A 22,975-nucleotide genomic window follows, 5' to 3' on the forward strand; every position below is an offset into this window, starting at 1 on the left:
GGAAAGATCTCCCATGCTCATAGATCTGTAGGCTTAACATAGTGAAAATGGCCATTCTGCCAAAAGCAATCTACAGACTCAATGCAATTCCCATTAAAAAAAAAAAAAAAAACCACACACAATTCTTTACTGACCTTCAAAGAAAAATTCTCAACTTCATATGGAGAGACAAAAAACCCAGAATTTCCAAAACAATCCAGTACAAAAACAGATCTTCTGGAGGTATTTCCATCCCTGATTTCAAGCTGTTCTACAGAGCAATAGTAATAAAATCTGCATGGTATTGGCATAGAAACAGAATGGTGGATCAACAGAACTGAAGAGAAGACCCAGAAATAAACCCACACACTTATGAATAACTTGATTTTTTACAAAAAAGCCAAAACCATTCAATGGAAAAAAGACAGCATCTTCAACATATTGTGCTGGTCCAACTCGATGTCTACATGCAAAAAAAAAAAAAAAAAAAAATGAAAATAGATCCATATTTATCACCCTGCACAAAACTAAAGTCCACGTGGATCAAAGACCTCAACATAAAACCAGACACACTAAACCTGTTAGAAGAAAAAGTGGGGAAGAACCTAGAACTCACTGGCACAGGAGACAACATCCTGAACAGAACACCAACAGCACAGGCTCTAAGAGCAACAATCAATAAATGGGACCTCAGGAAACTGAAAAGCTTCTATAAAGCAAAAGACACTGTCCTCAGAACAAAACGACAGCTTACAGACTGGGAAAGGATCTTCACCAACCCTATATCTGACAGAGAGCTAATATCCAGAATATATAAAGAACAGAACTCAAGAAGTTAAACAACAACAAATCAAACAATCCAACTAAAAAATGGGTACAGAGCTAAACAGAGAATTCTCTGTAGAGGAATATAGAATGGCAGAGAAACACTTAAAGAAATGCTCAATGTCCTTAGCCATCAGGGAGATGCAAATCAAAACAACCCTGAGATTTCACCTTACACCCATCAGAATAGCTAAAATAAAAAACTCAAGTGACAACACATGCTGGAGAGATTGTGGAGAAAGGGGAACCCTCCTTCATTGCTGGTGGGAATGTAAACTTGTACAACCACTATGGAAATCAATCTGGCACTTTCTCAGACAATTAGGAATAGTGCTTCCCCAAGATCCAGCTATACCACTCCTAGGCATATATCCAAAATATGCTCAAGTATACAACAAGGACATTTGCTCAACTATGTTTGTAGCACCTTTATTTGTAAAAGCCAGAAGCTGGAAACAGTCCAGATGTCCCTCAGTTGAGGAATGGATACAGAAATTGTGGTACCTTTACACAATGGAATACTACTCAGCAATTAAAAACAAGGAAATCATGAAATTTGCAGGCAAATGGTGGAATGGTGGGATCTAGAAAAGATCATCCTGAGTGAGGTGTCCCAGAAGCAGAAAGACACACATGGTATATACTCACTTATAAATAGATACTAGACCTATAAGAAAGGATAAATATACTAAAATCTGTACACCTAAAGAAGCTAAGCAAGGAGGAGGACCCAGGGAAAGATGATCAATCTTCACTTAGAAAGACAAATAGGATGGACATTAGATGGAGGAGAAAACAAGTAACAGGACAGGAGCCTACTGCAGAGGGCTTCTGAAAGACTCTACCTGGAAGTGTATCAAAGCAGATGCTGAGACTCATAACCAAACCTTAGGCAGAGTGCAGGGAGTCATATGAAAGGAGGGGAAGTTAGTAAGACCTGGAGTGGACAGGAGCTCCACAAGGACCAAATATATCTGGGCACAGGGGTCTTTTCTGAGACTCTTTCTCCAGCCAAGGACCATGCATGTATATAACCTAGAGCCCCTGCTTGGATGTAGCCCATGGCAGCTCGGTATCCAAGTGGGTTCCCTAGCTGGGGGAATGGGGACTGTCTCTGACATGAACTAAATGGCTGGAACTTTGACCTCCCCCCCACACACACACACCCCGAGGGAGGAGCAGCCTTGCTAGGCCACAGAGGAGGACATTATAACCAGTCGTGAAGAGACCTGATAAGCTGGGGTCAGATGGAGGGGGAGGAGGACCTCCCCTATCAGTGGACTTAGAGAGGGGAAGGGAGGAGATGAGGGAGGGGGATTGGGGGGGGGGGAATGAAGAAGGGGCTACAGCTGGAATACAAAGTTAATAAACTGTAACTAATATAAAAAATTAAAAATTTAATTTAAAAAGCATTTACATTATTTTCTCATATATATTCTATGTAAACAAAAATCAAAATAGTTTGCCAGACTATAATGAAAAGGAATGAGCCACTGATACATATAACAACTTGAAAGAATCTCAAGTGAATTACACTAAATGAAAACATACCTAAAGGGTTACTCACTTAATAGTCCACTTACAGAATCCTGAAATGAAAATAGAGAAGATAGCAGTGATTGGCAGGGCTTACAGATGGAGGTGCACAGGTGAGCGGCTCAGTAAGCATGGCTATAAAAGGGCAATACGAAGAGGCTCTGTGATAGAAAATATCTTTGAACATAGTTACTAAAAGCTATACCCCAAATAAGAATAACACACACACACACACACAAGTTCAAGAAAAATTGAGATATCTGAAAAAGATGAAGACTGTTTCAATGTTAATACTCTAGAGCAACAACAGTTGTCAACCTTCATAATATTGCAACCCTTTAATACAGTTCCTCATATTGTGCTGACAACCATAAAAGTATTTTGTTGCTGCTACTGCGAATCCTAGTGTAAATATCTGATATGCAGGCTATCTGCTATACCACCCCTGTGAAAGGGTTGTTCAACATCCCTCAACTCGGTCAAGACTCACAGGTTGAGAACCACTGTTTTAGAGATTACCACTGAGGGGAAACTAAGGAGGGTTTATGTCATGTATATTATTTACTGGAAGTTCATGTACACTTATAATCACCTCAAATCTAAATCTATGAGTGAAAAACAGCTTTAGGGGTGAGGCTAAAAACTTACTTAGCATTATGAGGCCCTGGGTTTCACAGTACCACTTCAAAATTAAAAAATAAATAAATGATAGACAAACTGACAGATAAATCCTTTAAACTTTGAAGCTTAATGCATTTCAGCACTATGACAGCATTTTAACTGTCAATCTGACACATTTTGAATAGCTTGGCGTGAGAGTCTCAAGGCGGCTTGTCTAGATCAGGTTGGCTTATAGCCATGCCTGTGGAGGACTATCTTGCTACGTTAACTGAGCTGAGGTGGGTAGGAAGATGCACTAGGAATACAGATGGTAGCACTTCACAGGGTGGGTTCTGGGCTAAAGGAAGTAGAGAATAAGCTGCTCACTTGTAAACACACACACACACTCCTCTCTCTGCTCTTGACTGCAGATGAGACCAGCTGACTCCCTTACAATAATAGATTGGAAGCTGGAATTGTGAGCGAAAATAAACCCTTCTCCTTTACGGTGTTCATTTAATCACAAAACCAGAAACAAAAATAACAGAAGCATATTCTCAGAAGTATTTTAATCCTCAGGCCTGGCTATAGACTTGAACCTCTTGAGAGGTCGTCTCCAGTTTCCCCACATTCCACCCATACCGGTATCAGCTCATGAGGAGAGGACACAGGGTAGACAGATATGTTGAGGTTGTACTCAATACAATAAAGAAGTATTAGTGTTCTAGAGAGGAGGTCTTGACATGAGCTTCAAGTCTGAGATCATAATGATTCAGACAACTACTTATGACCTAAGAAAAACTGCCTTCTTTGGCACTTGGAGGTGTTAAAAAAAAAAATGAAGAATTAAATTACAAAGTTTGCACACTTGTTTATGCAGCTGGTCTTTTTAAAAATTATGGTGCTTTAAGCCTACAATTCTAATGGGCTCACTGGTGACATTCCAATCCTTTGAAAAATAAATGAAATATCATAAATCATGTGACAGTTCTTAAGCTTAGATTTTTATCATCACTCTGACTCTAAAAATAAAAAGCAGTATGTAAGGATAGGATCTTGTTTTGTGTCCTATAAAGCTCAAGACAGATAATAAATCATACTATTACATGTCATTTAGAATCCCAACTTTAATACTTGGGATTAAATTGGCATAATGCCTGTGGCCAGTCTCATGAGGGTACATGGAAGTACAACAGCTTTTCTTCAAGTATTGCATAAGTCGGCTACTTCCTGTGATAAATGGAGCAATGAGGCTTGGTGACTGCACTTGTTTCTACTCCCATATGGCCATCCTGCTAGATATCTGCAAGGGTGGACTTACTCCTCAACACACAGACGGATGCTGGATTATGTATAAAAAGTAAATACTGGTGTACTCCTTTGAATTAAAAAAAGTTTTGCATATGTTTATCTACACATACGTATGTGTTCTCAAGAATTTAGGGTACTCTTGCTCTTTCACACTTCCATATAACTTTTAGAATTGATTTGGTACTTTACAAAACACACACACACAAAAAAAAAACAACTGTGAAGATAATAGAAATTAGGAAGAATTAATGGATTAATTTTGGGAGAAAATGTCATGAAACTGAGTCTTCCGTTCCTTTAGGAAAAGGTCTCTTCACTTAGTTCAAAAGTATGTCTCTCAGGACTGCTGTATCATCATCTCTCTGGAAATGTCTAATGCATCAAACTCATAAGCACTTTACTAGCACATTTCAAAATTGGGACGCGGACTCTAAACTTGGCAGTAAAAGAAATGAACAGATAATACCTAACCAGCCTATGCTGTTAATGTAATCAGCTGGCTTGGGTAAGCTGCTCTCACTTTCATTGTACACTACAGAACAGACACTGGTCAGACAGGGTCATTGAGAAGCTGCAGTGTCACCCATCCCTGAGGCAAGGGACTCAACTGCCTGCTGCTCTGAAGCCAAGTCTTGCAGTTAAATCTTGCTTAGCTCCCCTTGTCTCCTGGCCTTTGTTTGCCTTTTGCTGGCTTCACTTCTGGCTTCTGTGCTGCAATGTCTTCTCTGCAGGCTTTATTTTGACCTTGATCAGATCTGTTCTCTTCCTGAAGCCCCTCTGTTTCATCAAGAATGATTCTGCTACTGCCCTTTTCCTTTGTCTACTGTCCTCTTCCTTTGTCTCCTTTACAAGGAACTTCTACAATGGAAGCCATTACTACACCTGCTTCCCTCCATCATTAAGCATCATTTTCCTGTTCATGTCAATATCCCTTTTCAAAAGATCTTTTTAAAGATGAGTGTGTGTATGTGTGTGTACATATGCAAAGGTACCCATAGAGGTCAGAAAAGGGGACAGGAGTTACAGATGCCTGTGAGTTGCCTGATATGGGGAATAACAACCAAATCTAGGTCTTTTGCAGGAGCAGCAAGCACTCAAGTGCTGAGCCATCTTTTCTGTGCTTTGTGATTTTGATCACCTTTTTCCTGTCAAGAGATTAAGGCAATTCTTAATAATGTACTCAGTCTAAGGTTCAACTTATACATATTATGCCACTTCTTAAAGAAATGAGCATCAGAGCCAGAGAGACGGCTCAGCACTTAGGAGGACCAGTTGTTCTTCTATAGGGCCTGGGTTTAAGTCCCTGCACCCACGTGACAACTGCAACTGTCTGTAACTCCAGTCCCAGGTATATAATGACCTCTTCTGGCCTCCATGGATGTCAGTCAAACATGGGCTACACAGACATACATGCAAGCAAAACATCCATGCACATAAAATAAACAAAAACTCTATGTAATTAAAAAAGGAGCATAACAACCACCTTTGACCTCTTCTGTCCTCATATATGTCATAAGAAACACCTTGATTTTCTGTGCCTCAGCCGAGTCAGGTGCTGACTGAGCTCAGACTATTTCTGCCACTGGCTAGGTTGGGTTATTTCTCTCCTGCTTCCACATTTACACCTTAAAGAACAAATAATTCAAAAATTTCAAGTTCCTATTTCTCCCACACCGATAAGAGATGGGCTTGCTCACGTATAATTCTTTGGTCAGTTGTTTCTACATTTTATGAAGACATTTTATCTATGGCATTAGAGCAAAATACAGACACACAGCAAACAGGTAGAAGGTGTGCTATACTGTACTCTTCTTACAAACCCAAAGGTGTTCAGGATTTTTCAAACTCAAGTACTTAATAAGATCTTTAACAAAGTTATTTTGTTCTATACAGAAAAATACAAAGTTAGTATTTCTTGAGCAAAATGATGACAACAACCTTTATGGTCTCAAGCAAAGCCTTTACCCAAGCCCCTGTCAATTTCCTCAGAATTGGTATGGAAACCACGATGCTGAGATACAGCCTGTGTACGAACTACTGCACCTACAGGTTTGTTCCTCAAGCTACTTGCTTAGGCCCTCACCATCAATAGTGTGACTGCTGAGCAGCAGTGGCCTTCCTTCTTTGTGAGAATGACCAAGGCCCCAAAAACAGAACAGTTCTATCCTGAGAAGCATTCATCAAAGAAGCCACTGTCATCCACCAGTGCTCCATGCAAATGATAAAAAGCTGTCATCACTGAGACCAGGGCTCCTGGCTACATCAAATCTTTATGCTGAAATCTGTTTAGAAAAGTGTTTTCTAGTATTGGCTCAATAAGGGCTTATGAATTTCTTTAAATTCAAGACAACTAGCTGATTTACACTTGATAAACTGCTTGGATGGGCATAGTGAACTTTTCTTTAAAATCTTATAATTATGCATCATTTCTGTGCATTAAATGAAATATGTGGCCAACACACTGTTCTCATTTTCTGATGTCTCAGAGTACCTGCCTATTTCCACTGAGGAATTTCCTATCCTTCCGAGGTACAGCAACGTCACCAGGTTCTTTCAATATTTAGATTCACTCTGTCTTTTTATCTGAAAAAAAGTTGATGTCTAAAGGTTGGCTTAACTCATCAGTTTGGGGGTTTCATTGTGTCATTAGTTTCATATGCAACGGATCTATTCTATTTAGTTCTTGAGATGCAGAAACTTCTGAGGTGATATAAAAAGGAATTGTAAAAATCCACCTTTCATGGGGCACTGCAGCAGGCCCTGGGCGTCACCAGCCTCATACATATTCTGTTGAGAAATAGAGTATTTGGGCACGCAGAATTTTATTCTATCATGAAACAAAGCAGCAAGTGAGGACGCTTTACTTACATAGCTTATCCCTCTCACAGTTGTACTAGTTAGTGTTACACAGCATCTACACAGGAGACTTTCCTGAGCACAGAGGAAGAAAGCCTGCCATGACCTTGCTGTATCTAGGCAACGCATGGTGTGGCTCTGTGCCCTGTTTATTTCTATTAGAATTAGAATTCAGCCACGTGATGGTTGTCATGGTGGCATACATTAACACATGTGAGTTATAAAGTCAAGTTAACTTTTACTGAAAGATGTCTGATTTGTAAGAGAAATTTTAAAATGAAGGCTAACCTTGTTAGTTAGAATAAGCAGTAGACATTTTCCATGAACCTAGTAATCTACATTTAGGTACAAGTGTTTGATTTTATATATAAGATATATATTTTTATGTAATACATACTTTAAAATGCCTCTAAAAACGATTAGAAAATGTATATTAAAATCAATAATATTCCTCACCAGCCCTCTTATGCTTATACTGGGTTTTAAATATAGGATCCCTCTTATACAGAATGTAGGACGTTGAACTGTCATTTGATCAGTCTAGCTAAGCCTTTCTGAGTCTTGGGGCGACGAACACCTTGGTGAGGTGAGTGACTTCTAGCCCAGTGCCTTCTGCAGGCAATCGAGCTGTCAGTAAGGGATATGGACAGCTTTACCTCTCTCCACACAGGGCAGCGACATGAGCAGTGCTAAAGCACAGCGCACCTCCCACCATGCTGTGCTCGGGCCACAGGCCCGGTCACTCTGAAGTCTGTGCTCAGCTCCTCCTCTCAGCTTGCCTCTTTGCTCCATGCCCCTTCCATTCTGTTTTCATTTCCTTTGGCAGCTGTGTTTCTGATTCTCTGTCATTCCTGAGTTGTGCTTCTAGATTTACAAGTCCTTGTTTTCTAGTTAAATTTAATTGTGTCTAAATTAAATTATAATTTTAACAGTTTCCCTAGCTGCGTATTGAAAATCCCCCCTCACCCTCTCTCTCATATGGACAATGTAGCGCCCCCAGCACTGAAAACTATCCATCTATCCTCACACTGGTTTACAATATACTGCTCTGTTAGAAATAAAGTTTCCACACAGAAATGGGTCTATTTATCAATTCTCTATCTCTTCCACTGGTATTTTTGTATATTTTTACACCATAAATGGTTTCAATTACTATGGTTTTATATTAAGTCATGACACAAATGAAAAACAGGTCCTTGACATAGGATACAAAGCCCTATGGGTGTACATTTGTAAATTTTGGAGGATTTCTCTTTCCTAAGTTCAAAATTATGTCAAAATTAAATTAAGTCATCAAAATAAAAATATAATAGTGTTTTATTTAACTAAGATGTTAATAAAAAGAACAAAATTACCCCAAATCTGGAGATTTAATTTTAAGAGCACCAAAACACTTTTTCCAATGGTAAGTCTTTCTTTTCTAAATTTTATTTTTTGAGGTCACACGTAAGCCAGGCTGATTTTGAATTTGCTGTGTAACTAAGAATGACCCTGAACTCCTGATTCTTCTGCCTACACCTCCCAGCTACTGGGATCACAGGCCTGGGCAACCTAGCTTGGTTTACGTAGTATGGAGATTGATGCCAGGGCTTTGGGCATGCAAAGCAAGCACTCTGTCCACTGAGCTATGTCTATCCCCCTTCTAATCCATTTACGTAAGGGTTTCCCTACATTTAATTTATATTTAAAGCCATTCAATGAAAGTAGTAACTTCTCCAATTGTTTCTTATTCAAGTCAACTATATTGTATTGGTATATAAATTGTATCCTTTAAAATTACACCTTTTAGCATCTTCCTTGCACCCAATCTGTGGTTTTAGCTTCTATAGTTTTAGTTACCCAAAGTTGACTATGAAATAAAAATATTAAATGGTATTTACCAAAAATTCCACAGCCCTTAAGTTTTCGATTGTATTCTCTGGTGCTATGCTTCATGACAAATTCTTTCTCCGTACAGTGTATGCCGAAAATCCTGCCTGCGTTCTGGCCAGACACACCCTTCTCATCAGATCCACTGCTTAGGATCACAAATGCAAGTAGCCCTGTTTTCCACAACCCTGGCCCCCAAAACTTAGAAATACAGTGATGCTGAGATTTGAATATATCAAAGTTGTAGAATGCTTTTCAGTGAAAAAGTAAAAGTTCCTCACTTAGAAAAAAAACAACTGTATGCTAAGAATGCTGACGAATAAGGCAAAGAAAATCATGCCAGCTTTGCAGCTGCACTTAAGAACTGCAAGCTGTAGAAGGTAAGATACAGTGCATGAGTGCTCAGCAAGGAAAAGATACCAGCTGTGTGGGAAGAAGAAAAACAAAATGTATTCTGGTGAGATGTGCAGAAAGCACTGAGCCTAATGAAGATGCAAGTAAGGACCCCATCAAAGGAATGACAGCACAACACTTACTGAAAGTCAAGGGTGGTTTCTAGACTCCAGGCCAGGTCTGCATTAAAACTGTGTAAAGTACTGAGGGAGGCCACAGAAGTTGTGACACATTCGAGGCAGTTAAGAGGCTGATTGTACATGAACAGAGCAGGAGCCAAAGCAAGCGCTCAACTGGGACCAATGCAGGTTCCTCAGGAAAGACGATGGTTGTGAGATGGAGTCACAGGGAATAGGCAGAAGCACAGGGCACAAGGCACAGAGGGACAGATGAACCCTGGAGCCACCCCAGTGGCACAGAGCAAGGCCAGGCACCTGTGCAGAGCTAGGAATCCATAATGCAAAGGCAAAACCACATGATAGTTTGAGACAAGGAGGAACCATATTCACATCACTTTTGTTATTTTAAATTTTTACCATTAATTTAAAAAATATTTTACTGTACCTCATTTATAATTAAACTCTTTCATAGGTACATAGGTAAAAAACATGGTTATCCCAAGGATTCAGTACTATCTGTAGCTTCAGACTGACATCTACTGGGAGATGACACATACTCCCCAACAAAGGCATTTATTGCCATTCCTTCACTGTGGAGAAACCTGGCAGAGGCCACTTTAACCAAGAGACCATATTTAACTCCATGAGTAATAAGTAATGTTGATATAATTTACCTCTGTTCTACTGTGATAATCCTGAGAGGACATCAGACAAATCCCAATTGTTGCCCACAATCTACAGAACACATGATCACCACTCTTCAAAAATCTCAAGTTCCCAAAGACAAGGGAAAAACAAACAAAAACAAATGAAAGAAAAGGAACTGCACAGAACAGACTGAAGTGATGAACACTGGACCAAATGTTAGGCTATGAAGCAGATCTTGACTGGAAGGGCGCTGTAGAAAAACTGAAGCTATCAGAGTGAAGTCTCAGGAACACAACTGGTTCATAGTTTTGGCAAAGGGCGTGGCTTTGTGGGTGCCGAGCACCACCAGTCCTACTGGTCTGTAGAAGATCAGCTGGTGCTCTTCCACTGGCTTTCTATCAAAAGCCCTGCCAACTTCACCAATTCATGCTAAAAATGTACTTGAGAAATTCTGAAAGGTTTTTTAAAATTGTTTATTTTATCATAGACAATTTTTATCATATGCTCATAATACATTTTATTTTCTTCTCATTTCTACATCTTTTCTCTTAGTCTCTTCCCTTCACCATGACTTGCTTTTCTGGGTAGACCCTTGTTACAAGACTGAATAAAAATGTTAACTTCAGACATACTTTGTCTTTATCCATTTATGCCTACAATTTATCAAGATTATGGACAAATAAGGGCCCTTTGGCTTGACTACTTCTACCATACAGATAGTAATATAATTTTGTTTTAGTTTTAAATGCTGAAATATTAATTTACAAAGCATAGAAGAATATATAGCACAACAGGAAGGAAATACTTAAGAAGTACAACATGGTACTACTGATATGCCATTCTCCCCTGGCATGGTGAAAAAGCTGTCACTGCAAGTGGCTATCCAACCAGACTTCACATTACAAGCCCTCCTCTCAGCACAAGATGTAGCCTTACAAATGGTTCTTTAAAAAGTATTTCAGTGAAGTGACTGGGTGTCAGTGCCCAAGCAGGGGCTTTTCAGAAGCAGGGGAGGTATTTCTAGGTTTTCCCTTGCATCCTGGAAAGTTCAAAGTACCATTGTTGAAAGTCACCCATTAACCAGGAATGCTTCTAATATAGTTTTACTAGCAGTAAATGAATGCAGTAAATCTGAATTGGATTTAAGTTCTTGTGCATTTTGGAGGCTATTTATCACAGCAGTTAATGATATCAAAACCCCAAAATGAAACCACAATATCTCTTGAGTTGCTGATATAAATAAAGGAATGGCAAATGCTCACATAGCCAGAGATGAAGTGAAGGCAGAAAGAAAGGCAGCTGTACTGTATAGTCACAGAACATGTTATAAAATACTGCTTGCCAAGTTAATTCATGGTGACGTTGTGAAAAAGTGCTGTCAAGCTTCTCTGAAAGCAAACCTCAAGCCCAACAAAGTACACATCCCCTAATGTCCACATAAGCATGGACTTAGAAAACAATGGGCAGGAAGAACCGTCTAGAAGGCAGAACTGAGTCCCAAAGAAGAGCAAACAAAAGAGTTCCTTAGAGGGCAGAACTGGAGTCTGATAAAGAATATTTTATCATGCTTCCTGCCATTTATGCACTATATCTTAGCTGGTTCTAATTCCACAAGCCCCTCAGCTTCAAGAAATTAAACACAAACTTGCAATTTGACAACTGGCTCTAATGCACTGAATTAGGGCCCTGTATACAAGACAATGCTGGAGAAAAGAACCCTGGGAACCCTGGAGAGTTTCCTGTAGAGATCATCAACCACAGCCAGGAGGCCTGCTTATCTCCTGACCCTCAGCACTGGCTGTAAAACACAGGTAAGGAAGGCTTCTTTGGACTTCAGCGCCTTCATTTGTAAGATGAAGCGCCTTCATTTGCAAGGGAGACACTTAAGCTAGAATTCTAACTTAAAACATTGATACTTCTAAAACAAGAGCAGTGGCAGCCTCTGACTACATTGCCTGCCTTTGGATCTCTTTCCTCTAACTGGGCAGCCTTGTCTAGCCTCAACAGAAGATGTGATGTGCTTAATCTTACTGCAATTTGATGTGCCAAAGCTGTTTGATATATATGGAAGGCTTCCCCTTTTCTGAAGAAAAGGAAAGAAGGGGAGAATGGAGAACAAGGGGAGGTGAGAGGGAGGGCCAAGGAGGAGAGAAAGGAGGGAAATTGCAATTGGGATGAAAAGTAAATCAATAATTTAATCAATAAAAATCAATGCAATGAAAAAAAAAATCATTGATATAACAGAGCCAAAAGAAAACTACAAAAATAACCTGTACAACGTCTGAACCTGGGAACCCACATTACAGCAACTGGTTGGTTTGGACTCTCAGAGAATCCAGTTCAGCACAATTTAAAAAAAAAAAAAAAAAAGTTAAGAAAATAATTGCCAAGAAAACATCCTGGCAATCTGTCGTTACTTTTCTCTATTGTTTCTGCTTACTGTATTACAGTAAGAAATGTGCCTCTTTTCAATGGGTGAGAGATGTCTCGCCTTCAGTTTCATAAAGTTGGGACAGGGCTCCTAAAAGGAACCAACTGTATCATGCTGGGAAACCCTCATACTCCTGCAGCATTTACAGAACTTACATTACAGCATTTACAACGTCCTAAAGCCACATATTCTATTTGAGTTTTTAAACCTGAAAGGATCACATTAATGTACTTTATTAGTTACGTGGTCAAAAATTATATACTTGAACCCTAATAGTAAAAAATGTCTCTTAATTTCAACCTTCTTTAAGCTTTAGAAGAAAGTAACTTTGGAAACTCGTAGCATCACCAGTAAAATTTAATACAAAAGCCAGTATTTGATGAAGACATAGTGAGTCAAAACACATTTTCAGTTTTGTTTTGTTTTGTGTGGTGCCGTGGGTGGACACAGGGCCTTACAGACCTCACTTATGAGGTAAGAACCCAGGCTTTCATACTTCAAAAAAAGGTAAATCCTTTGCCAAGCTTGCTGTCTCATTTGGATGTTTCCATCTGGACAGTGATGTTGAGTACCTCTTACTTGTTCTTACTCAGAATCGTGAAGAGTGTGTGTGTGTGTGTGTGTGTGTGTGTGTGTGTGTGTGTGTGTATGTGTGTGTGTGTAGTCCTTACATTTCCAATAGAGAGCATCACTCAGGCCGACTGTCTCCACACCCCTCAGACTTCTCCAGGAAAGAAACTCTCTTCCATGCTTTGAGACCCAGCATGGTTCACAGTCACTGGAAAGCCCGCTATAGCACTGAGCAAACCCCAAGACACACTGTCCTGCAGTATATGTCCTTCTCAGTCACGCTGAGTGTTCACAGAGGCACACAGAGGGCACAGACAGAAGGCACAATACATGGCCTGGCAAGCTATCTTTCAGTTTGTTACTAAAGTCAAAGAATGACAGACGAGCAGTTAGTGGCAACCTAACACATACATATGCCTGTCTGAAAGATGATAAAGGGACCAATAGAACTAAAAGAGTCCAGATGAGATCATTTGAGTTCCTAGCTCCAACCACATCTAAAGTCAGATGTGGAAGCCAAAGTTATTTGAACAACTGAGTTCCCCTACTTTCATAGCAGCTTAAACCAGCTAGTATCCAATGGAGCCTGGATCTTAGTCATGTGAAAGGTTTTGTGAAAGTCTCTGGCATGACCTTGGCATGTCTTGGCATTACCACTACTTCCTTCCTAACACTGTTATTATACTTTACTAGGCGCCCAGATTTCTCACCTCTTCCATGTGTACTTGAAGGGAGTACAAATAGATTAGAACAGCTGTAACTACCCTCAGTGTCTTTTATCCTGTAAACCATTAAAGTTTCCCAGAAATCTGAAATCATTTTGGAGAGCAATTTTGTAAAAACATTTACAAAAGGTGACTTTGTTCTAAACCTTCAAATCACAGCAATAATAGTTGAGCTACGGATGACGTCACCTCTAGTCCAGTACAACATACTGTTACTTGGTACCTCATCTCCTCACTGCAGTGAGCACAAACCAGAGGTCAGATCTATTAAATGTGGCCTGGGTGCTAATGGCCACTTCTGACAAATGGCAGGAAATACTCAGTGAAAGGCCAGGATACTCTGACCAGGGAGGTGGTAAGAGCATACCAATGCACTCTGGTTCATTAGCGTTTGGTTCGAGCAATATTAACAAACACCAATTTTGAAAAGTTTGTAGCACTAATAAAAATAAAATCCTATAAAACCTACACAAATTACCTGTAATATTGCAGTGACTCTCATTAGTTCATTATTCTCACAGCCATCAGAGTTATGAGGATAATGAACTAAGAAGATTTCATGAGGATGATAGGAGTTGAAGAAATCTGATACATGTGCTCCAGCTTGTCAGTGATGGAGGTAAAGCCTGTACTCAACTACCTGGATCTAAGTTCACTGATAGCCTAACAAATAAAATCATAAAGATCTAAGAACAGGCTTTTCAGATGGACCAACCTGCAACCAAAACTTGTTTTTATTATTGCACTGATTTCGTGCTTCAGAGAGAAACAATCCTGTTTCCTTGTTTGTGAAACTGAGTTCTAAGACAAAACCCACATGAAGACTGCTCAGAGTGGGCTGGGTAAACACTAGGTACCTTCTCCTCCCTCTCTTCTATCAGATCCCTCACAGTCAGCCAACCTTAATGGTAAATGAAAACTTAAATTTATCTATTGCAGAAGTAACTTAAAAGTATGGCAATACTGCTGGAACGATGACCTCATTGTCACCAGTCAAAAAGCTCATGGTAGAAACTGTGGCCTTGAGTGCAGTATTACAGAATCCCCAAGAACACATCCACTAAGTCATGATGGGAGCACTCCCACCCCCATTTGGCACACCCTGAGTGTTATCATGTGAGAGTGCACACATGGAGGCCGGAGGTTGACATTGGGTGTCTTCCTTGGTCAATCTCCACCTGACTCACTGAAGTAGGACCTCACTCTTGAACCTAAAACTCTGCTTGAAAACATTTAGCTGGACAGCCAGCTCTGGGAATCCGGTCTCTGCTCCCACCACCAGGATTACACAGCAATGTCCTTGGTTTCTGGAGACCCAACTCAGGTCCTCATGCTCACAGGCAAGTGCTTACCCACTGACTCCCCTCAGCAGCAGTGTGGAACCTTTTAAGGGTGGGGATCACAGCAAAGCTTCACGACTGAACTTACTCTCAGCACTCACTGTCAGCAGTGTAAACAACTAAAGACAAAGAAAAGCGCTCCAAAGCATTCTGCCCTCAAGTGGTCTGGGGAGCCCTCAGTGTGGTGTACTTAAGCAACCATCATCTCTGAGGCCACAAGCAGAGATGCTTGCCAGGACCCTGGAGAACGCATCTTCCGGGTCTGCTCACACTCTTGCACAGGACTGGTGACACAGCAGGTGATGAGCTAATGGGAAGCATGGGGCTGCACCAAACACTTGTGGGGAGAGGGAAGCATATGCACAGGGAAGAGAGGGGCTAGGTTTGTAATCTGTCACCAGGAAAGTGATTCCCCCACTTAAATAACTGAAAAGCATCAACATGCATAGCATGACTTAGAACACCTGCTTCAAGTTTCAACTTAATGCTGGAGAAAAGCCTGCTGACGACTAACCACCTTACACACGTGACTCTGAGTCCTGGAGTGCTCATGCAGGACTGAGGCTGTGCTACTGCACATGGGCAAGGTCATTAAACGCTTTACAATGACTATGTTAAAGGGCGTATTCCTCATACACATAACCTCACCTACTATTTTGAGTTAGACATGTAATGAGCAGATGACGGTCTTCTTCCATTAAATGCAGAGTGGCTGAAATTACTGCTGAAGATGCCAGGCTGTAAGAGAAAAGAGAGCAAATTAATGAGAGAAGGATATATAATTAGTTTATGAAGTCGACTGTGCTAGACAAGGCTGGTATCACCAACTCCCGCATACCAAGTACACTTTAAAACGTGATGCCTCTTCTCATACTATCACAAACTCTAAGTCAAGCTGTTTCCCACTTCTCTTCCATTCAGATGTCCTTGAAGAACCTATTTATTTTGGCAAACTCCAACTTGACCGTGCTATCTATTGCAGAAACTTCTGAGGGCAAATACCCACTGGCAGAGGGTCAGAAACCCAGCTCCTTGGCAAGGCATTCTTGGCTATCTTAGGTTTGGCCAGTACTTGAAATCTAGACATTTTCAACATTAGCTGAATATCAAAACCAGCAGGGAGCTTTAAAGGATAAATACCTTGCTAGCCCATGTCCCAGAAACTACTTAACATTTAGAGCTAAGATTCTGAGACCTGGAGCTTTAAGAAAGGTGGTGACACTTCTGAACTGCCAAGACTGAAACACTTATTTTCCCAGCCGACATGACCTAACAACTCTGCTCCAGATAGCAGTGGCAGCTTGCTTATCTCGAGCCCTCTGCTGTGGCAGACTACCCCTGAGACTATGGAGTCTTCCAAACTTGAGTCACAGCTCGTCTGTTCTTCTGAGACCAGTGAGCCTCCACTGCCTTCAGAAACATGGAATCACAATGGGATTGCCATCTGAGCATCCTAAACTCACTGGTTTCCTCTGGAGAGTATTTTATGGGAACAACACTGTTTCACTGAGGGTGCTTCTTTAAGTCCTTGAGCCCTGTATTTCAGGCCCTAGAGGAAGGTAAACTTTCTCCAGCATCTTTTGTTCACACCCCCTAGACTCTAGCCTTGACAACAGTATTAAGCGTAAATCAGGTACTCATGTGTGCAACACTTAATGATCACTGAATAAATTAAATTCTCTTAAATTTATGAAGTCATTTTTCTTACAGTCTGACAACCTAAGCTGTCAACCTCAAGGGTTGTTTATGCACACAGTGACATGTTTTTCACTAGAAGCATCATTATACCCATGTAGAAATGATAATCACTTGTTCACAAAAACTGACATGATGTCAAATATAGGGGTGATAGCTATTAATGTGTTTTCCCTATAGACAGAATGATTTCCATGTTTATGTATTTTTCATGCATATGTATTATGCTGCAGATGGACAGAAAGGGATAGTGAAACAGCGCTTCATCTCTCTACACCTGCTTAAAAAGGCCCTCCCAAGCAAAGGGACTGCCAAACCCACCCTAATCCATCATGGGGAGGACTAGAGAGCCAGAGTGGTTCTCCCTAGATTGGAGCAGTGGATCTCAACCTTCCTAATGCTGCAACCCTTTAACACAGGTTATGGTGACTCCCAAAAATAAAGTTACATCATTGCTACTTTCTAACTGTGATTTTGCTACTGTTATGAATCGTAATGTAAATAACTGATATGCAGGATAGATGTTATGTAACCCCTGGAAAAGGGTTGCTCAACACCCCCCAAAAGAATCTCAGCCCACAGGTTGAGAACACCGGTTTGGAGTAGCAGGAGCCTGCAGGTCAGTGTCTGTGACACAGTCCCCAAGCTGCGCTAGAGGAAGAGTGGCCGGCACGACTCCCAGAGCTCCAGCTCAGCCCATCAAGTCCCTGACCCAGATCTACAGCCTTCGAGACACAGAGGTATAGCTTCTCCACAAAACAGCACAATAAATGGCAGTTGCCTAGCGTTAGAGTAGCACTGGTACATCTGAGCTAAACAGTCCTGGGAGTGCTGGCTAAGAAACTACTAACCACTAGTTTTAACATTGTTTTGTGGAAAAATGCCTTCTGCATTCCAAACAACAGATTATACATGAACTTCTGTGATAAAGATTATTTCTGAGGCTGGGACTAACCATTTCTTGTTAATTGTACTATGTTCAGTATTTTTTCTAGGCTAAGCTAGCAGCCAGGAGGGACTAACAAGAATAACTAGCTGCCATGAACATGGATCAGAAGTATCCATGAGAATGAGCACCAGAGGGAAAGATGGGAAAAAGCCAAGTGCATCCTTAGTTTGCTAAGCGAGTATTCCTGAACACTATTAAATGTGGCTATGCTAAATGTTGTGGGAGACAAAAATTAGGCGAGATCTTTGATTTATAACCTGATAACCTAGAACAGCAAATATAAACCACAAAAAAAGCTACATGGCAAAACACAGGGGAAACTTAGGAATAAAAACAAACACTAGATGCAGGCAGCAGAGAGAGAAAGAAGAAAGCCCAGTGCTTCCAGCTGGAAGCTGAAACTTCATGGTTTCATATGGAATGGTAGTTGGAATAAGGATGGCCCGTCCCCAAGGCTCAAGTGTTTGAGCACCCAGTCCCCAGTTAGCAACATTGTTTGGGGAAGTCTAGGAGATGTGGTCTTGTAGAGAAAGTGGGGGGAAGACTCTGCTTCAAACCATTTCAGTGTATTCTCACTCTCCCTCCCTTGCTCTCTCGTCCTCTCTCCCTCATTTTCTCCTCTTCTGCAGTCTGCTTTATGCTTATGGTTCAAGGTGTGAACTCTCAGCTTCCTCATGCTTGCCTGCTGCTTCTGCTTTTCTATTATGGACTCTAACCCTCTGGAACCATAAGCCAAAACAAATTCTTTCTTGCATAAACAGTCTTCACTATGATGTTTTACCACCACAACAGAGAACTAAGCCACATGGGACTTAAGACAGAGGAAAGAGCAAGCTTGGTTTAGCAGAATCCACCACGGATGTCAGAAGAGCACAGGCATCATGTATTAAAAACAGCACAATGGATTTAAGAACTTACTGACCTACCACTTCCCAAGATGGACTTCACATACAACAGAGCTCCAAGGTGCTCTGGCAGTTTGAGAAATTTGACAGTAACAAAGTGGCAGAGGTGTCACTTTATTGTTTGCTCTTAAGTCAGATTTGAGCTGGGGCTCAGACTTACTTTAAGTAACTTCACTTAGCAAATGTCTTCCAACTTCTGAAACTTCCATACTGGATGATGTATGACACTCATCTTTATCTGAAAGCAAATGTAATGGAACTGTTAAAATGGAAAGGATTGATAGGTAGCTTACAGAAACTAATTAGATGATTGCACCTGAAAAGCAATAAAAATTATATGAAGTACTATAAAATTGACATCCTTTATACTATGTGCCAAAAGAATCTAAAATAAAACCCTAAACCATGCTCAGAGACTTTTAAAGGTGAGATATATAATATTCTTCTTCATTTATTTCCCTTCAGAATAATAAAACTTTGAGAAAAATGTCATTAAGCCTGGTTTTTAAAAGTATTTTAGGTGTACATGACTTGTGAACTCTAGTCACTATCCTGGTGAACATGGAAATACCAAGCTGACTAAGATGCAGTTCCTGTTTTTAAGAAATTCACAAACCTCCAGATGAAACAAGCAGGGGAAAATCCCACTGTGGTAGGTCCACTATGTGCTACAAATAGTACAAGGTTCTCTGGGACATTAGAGTTAATTACTACGAGACAATGTGGGAAGGCTTTGCATTCTGGGAAGATGATAGAGATGGAGACAATGGGAGGCTGACAGGCAGCTAAGAGGACGAATTTGGGGTTGAGTTCACAGTTTAAGGAGTTAAATACTAGATTTAGCACATGAGGCTTCAATTTATACCTATAATAAGCCACAAAAGTTTTCCATAAAAATCATATGCAACTTTGCATTTTGGGCGACTGAGCTGGAGAATAGCTCAGAGGGTAAGAAAATGCATGTCTGGATCCCAGCAGTCATGTAAAAAGAGAGAGACATGCACACCTGACCATAGCTGCTGCATGATGGAGTACACAGACAGCTCTGTGGCTTGAGTCAGGAGCATCACCTGGGCTTGCTGGCTGCCACATAGCTCCAGATTCAATAAGAGACCCTGTCTCAAAGAAACAAGGTGGAGAGTGAGAGAGCAGAATGCTGGCTGTCTTCCCCTGGCCTCCATACAGGCACTCACATACACACCCTACATTAGGTACATACATAAGCACACACTCTCTAAGTGCATTTGATTATTTATATACTGGAGTACAGGTAAGAGACTGTGAGAGACTCCATAGGCAGGGACTCTCTTTGGTTACTGCAGTAGCCAAGAAGGGAAGAAATTGGCACAATTGCAATAGAAGTAAAATGTTAAAAACAAAACAAAACCTCACTTGAAGCTGTTCTTCAGTGTGGGGACTAGACTAGTGACCCACCAATCAGCCCAGACTAACAACTAGAACCACCACCAACCTTTTCACACAAGTAATCTGGGCTGTAACAGACTGCCTTTCTAATCTGAGGCATTAACTGTAACTTCTAAAACACCAGAGCCTGCGCTGACCAACAGATACACTGCAACCACCTATCTGAAAGGTCACCTTCAGAATGGGCTTTATGACTGCTCTCACGGCTCTGAGCTAGTGTCTGTTTGTCTTAGAAATACTTCGAAGATGGGAGCCCACAAAATATTGCTATCCATAATGAAAGAAAAGAAAAAGAAAGGGGTGAACTGCCCTGTTCTGTCTCCTCTGAGATGAACTCAATGGTTACTTGTGATCTTAGAAAAAAAAAATTTTTGGAAGGCATGATAGAAAATAAGAACTTCTATAAATTGGGAAATTTAGAAGAAAGAAGTAGAATTAGTAAACTATATCATTTGTACTTATAATTATCACTTAAAACATTTTCTTAGGACAGATATAAATTTAAAATTATAAGCTATATTTTAAAGTTATTTTTTGGTTTTCTAATACCAAATGGTCAACCCTGAAAACATACATAGGAGTAACAGGTTACTGAGCAGGTTTAGAAATATACATGCATGCATGTATGTCTGTATACATGTAAGTATGTATATGTTATCTATATATATTTTATTTATAGGTAATAACAATTAATTTAAAGGAGGCTGTGACTTTGAAAAAGAGCAAGAAGCAAATGTTGAAAGCCAGCTGAGACAGCTATGCTTGTGGACTGAACAACTACTGGATTCTTGGACCTTCCATTGGTAGAGAGCCACTGTTGGACTGATAACCTGAAAACATACACAGGAGTAAAGGTTACTGAGCAGGCTTAGAAATTACATATGTATGCATGTATGCATGTATATATACTATGTATATGTTACATATTGCATATATTTGCAGCTAGTAACAATTAATTTAAAAGAGGTTATGACTTTGAAAAAAAGCAAGGAGGGGTAGGTGTAAGGGTTTGGAGAAAGGAAAGGTAAGGGAGAAATGATGTAATTATATTATAATCTCAAAGAATAAAATAATTTAAAAAGAAAGGAGCATAGTTCTCTTAAGAGTTAATACTAGCTCTGGCAGCTGCTCATGTCCCAGCAAATGCTCCTCTTAGCCTGACACAGCAAAGCTTCTCTTTGCAATGAATGGCAGTGAATAAAGACATGTATGGCTGATCATTGTGTTGAGGAACATGATTGTTGATATTCAGCCCCTAACAGGATGCCAAGATTCAGGGACTACCTAGGAAGAAGGGGCAGAAGGAATGTAAGAGCTGAATGTTGGGGAGAAGGACTGTGGGGCGCTTCTTGTGGACACAGCACAGTTGATGTAATCATGATGTCACAGCAGCGTCAGCTGACTGCAATGGGCCTGCACAAGACTGAGCCGTAATAGTGGATAGCAAAGAGGTTCATCAAGTCCCAACAGCCAGGTTGAATTAGTGGTTACTGACGGATTTTGGAAGAAGGGTAGCAGTTGTCTTCATCTGTCTACACACTGGGGGGCCTACCAGGTTCCAATGGATAGCTCAGTTCCATAACCATTGTGATGGCTGTCCTTGGTTGTCAGCTCAACTACATCTGAAATTAACTAAGACCCAAATGGCTGAACACACTTGTGAGGGATTTTTCTTTTATTTATATCATTTTAAGTGGGAAGACCCACTTATCATCTGGATCCCTGAGGTAGGAAAATCACCTTTAATCTGAGCCACACCTTCTGCTGGCAGCCTACACAAAGAACACAGAATAAAGAAGCCTGCTCTCTTTGCTTGCTTGCTCTTGCTTGCCAAGTCCACTCCTCCACTGGTGTTAGAGCCTACTTCTTTGGGATTCTGACATACACTGAAGACCAACTGACACATCCAGGCTAGTGAACTAAACTACTGGATTCTTGGATCTTCCATTGGTAGAGAGCCATTGTTGGACTAGCTGGACCACGCCCTGTAAACCATTCTAATAAATCCCATCTCTGTCTCTGTCTCTGTCTGTCTCTCTCTCTTTCTCTCTGTATACATTCTAAATTCTGTTCTTCTAGAGAATCCTAACTAACACTAACCCATGATAACATAACTGACCCCAGTTAAACTGGGTGAGTCACAAAACAAAACAAAAGGCATTAATGGCAGAAAGGAAATTGAAGAGAGGGGCAAAGAACTTAAGGGGATTCAGAGAGGCTGAAGGATGACAGTAATCATAATATAATATATATATAATGTATGTATGAACTTTGTTCAAGAACAAATTTAGTAAGTTATCTAAGAACAAACGAACAAAAATCCCCAAATGATCTGACAGTGACCAGTGTTAACTTATGCCCTTAGGAATGGCTGTGAATGTGTCTCTCCTTTCTGTCTACACTGAAGGAGTGCCTGCTGGAATGTGGAAATACACAGATGGAGTAAGACACAACCCCCCTCAGGGAAGAGCACAATGGCTAACAGAAGCCACAATGGACAGCAGGGTAGCATAATGTGACACTGTAATTTTCTCTACTACATTTCCTCTACTGCATATGGCAAACTGACTTCTGTAACAGTCCTTTACAATCTTGGCGTTTCTAAACAAAGTTAGTTCACAGATGACAGAAAGGAGGCTAGCACTCACAAAAGTTTTAAATAATATTTTACAAGTAAGTAAGGCTTTACTTTTGCCTTTTATTCTTAAGGTTACAAAAAAGGTTCAGACTAATATTTATATCTATATCTATATCTATCTATCTATCTATCTATCTATCTATCTATCTATCTATCTATCT

General features: G+C 40.4%; 1 protein-coding gene across 4 annotated transcripts in view; it reads right to left on the reverse strand.

Annotated features, from left to right (window-relative positions):
- Znf438 (zinc finger protein 438) overlaps positions 1 to 22,975 on the reverse strand; it is a 128,519-nt gene that overhangs the window by 72,327 nt on the left and 33,217 nt on the right. For 3 of the 4 annotated variants that reach the window (XM_055629307.1, XM_055629305.1, XM_055629306.1), the window contains exons 2-3: positions 18,912 to 18,989; positions 15,851 to 15,940 (exon numbers count right to left, since the gene is read on the reverse strand). The gene's annotated coding sequence lies outside the window, so the exon portion shown is untranslated. The remainder of the gene's footprint in view (positions 1 to 15,850; positions 15,941 to 18,911; positions 18,990 to 22,975) is intronic. The other variant, XM_055629308.1, reaches the window with a different exon arrangement.

The sequence above is a fragment of the Psammomys obesus genome, unplaced genomic scaffold, assembly GCF_907164565.1.
Source record: "Psammomys obesus unplaced genomic scaffold, mPsaObe1.curated_primary_1811, whole genome shotgun sequence".
Lineage (NCBI taxonomy): Eukaryota > Metazoa > Chordata > Mammalia > Rodentia > Muridae > Psammomys > Psammomys obesus.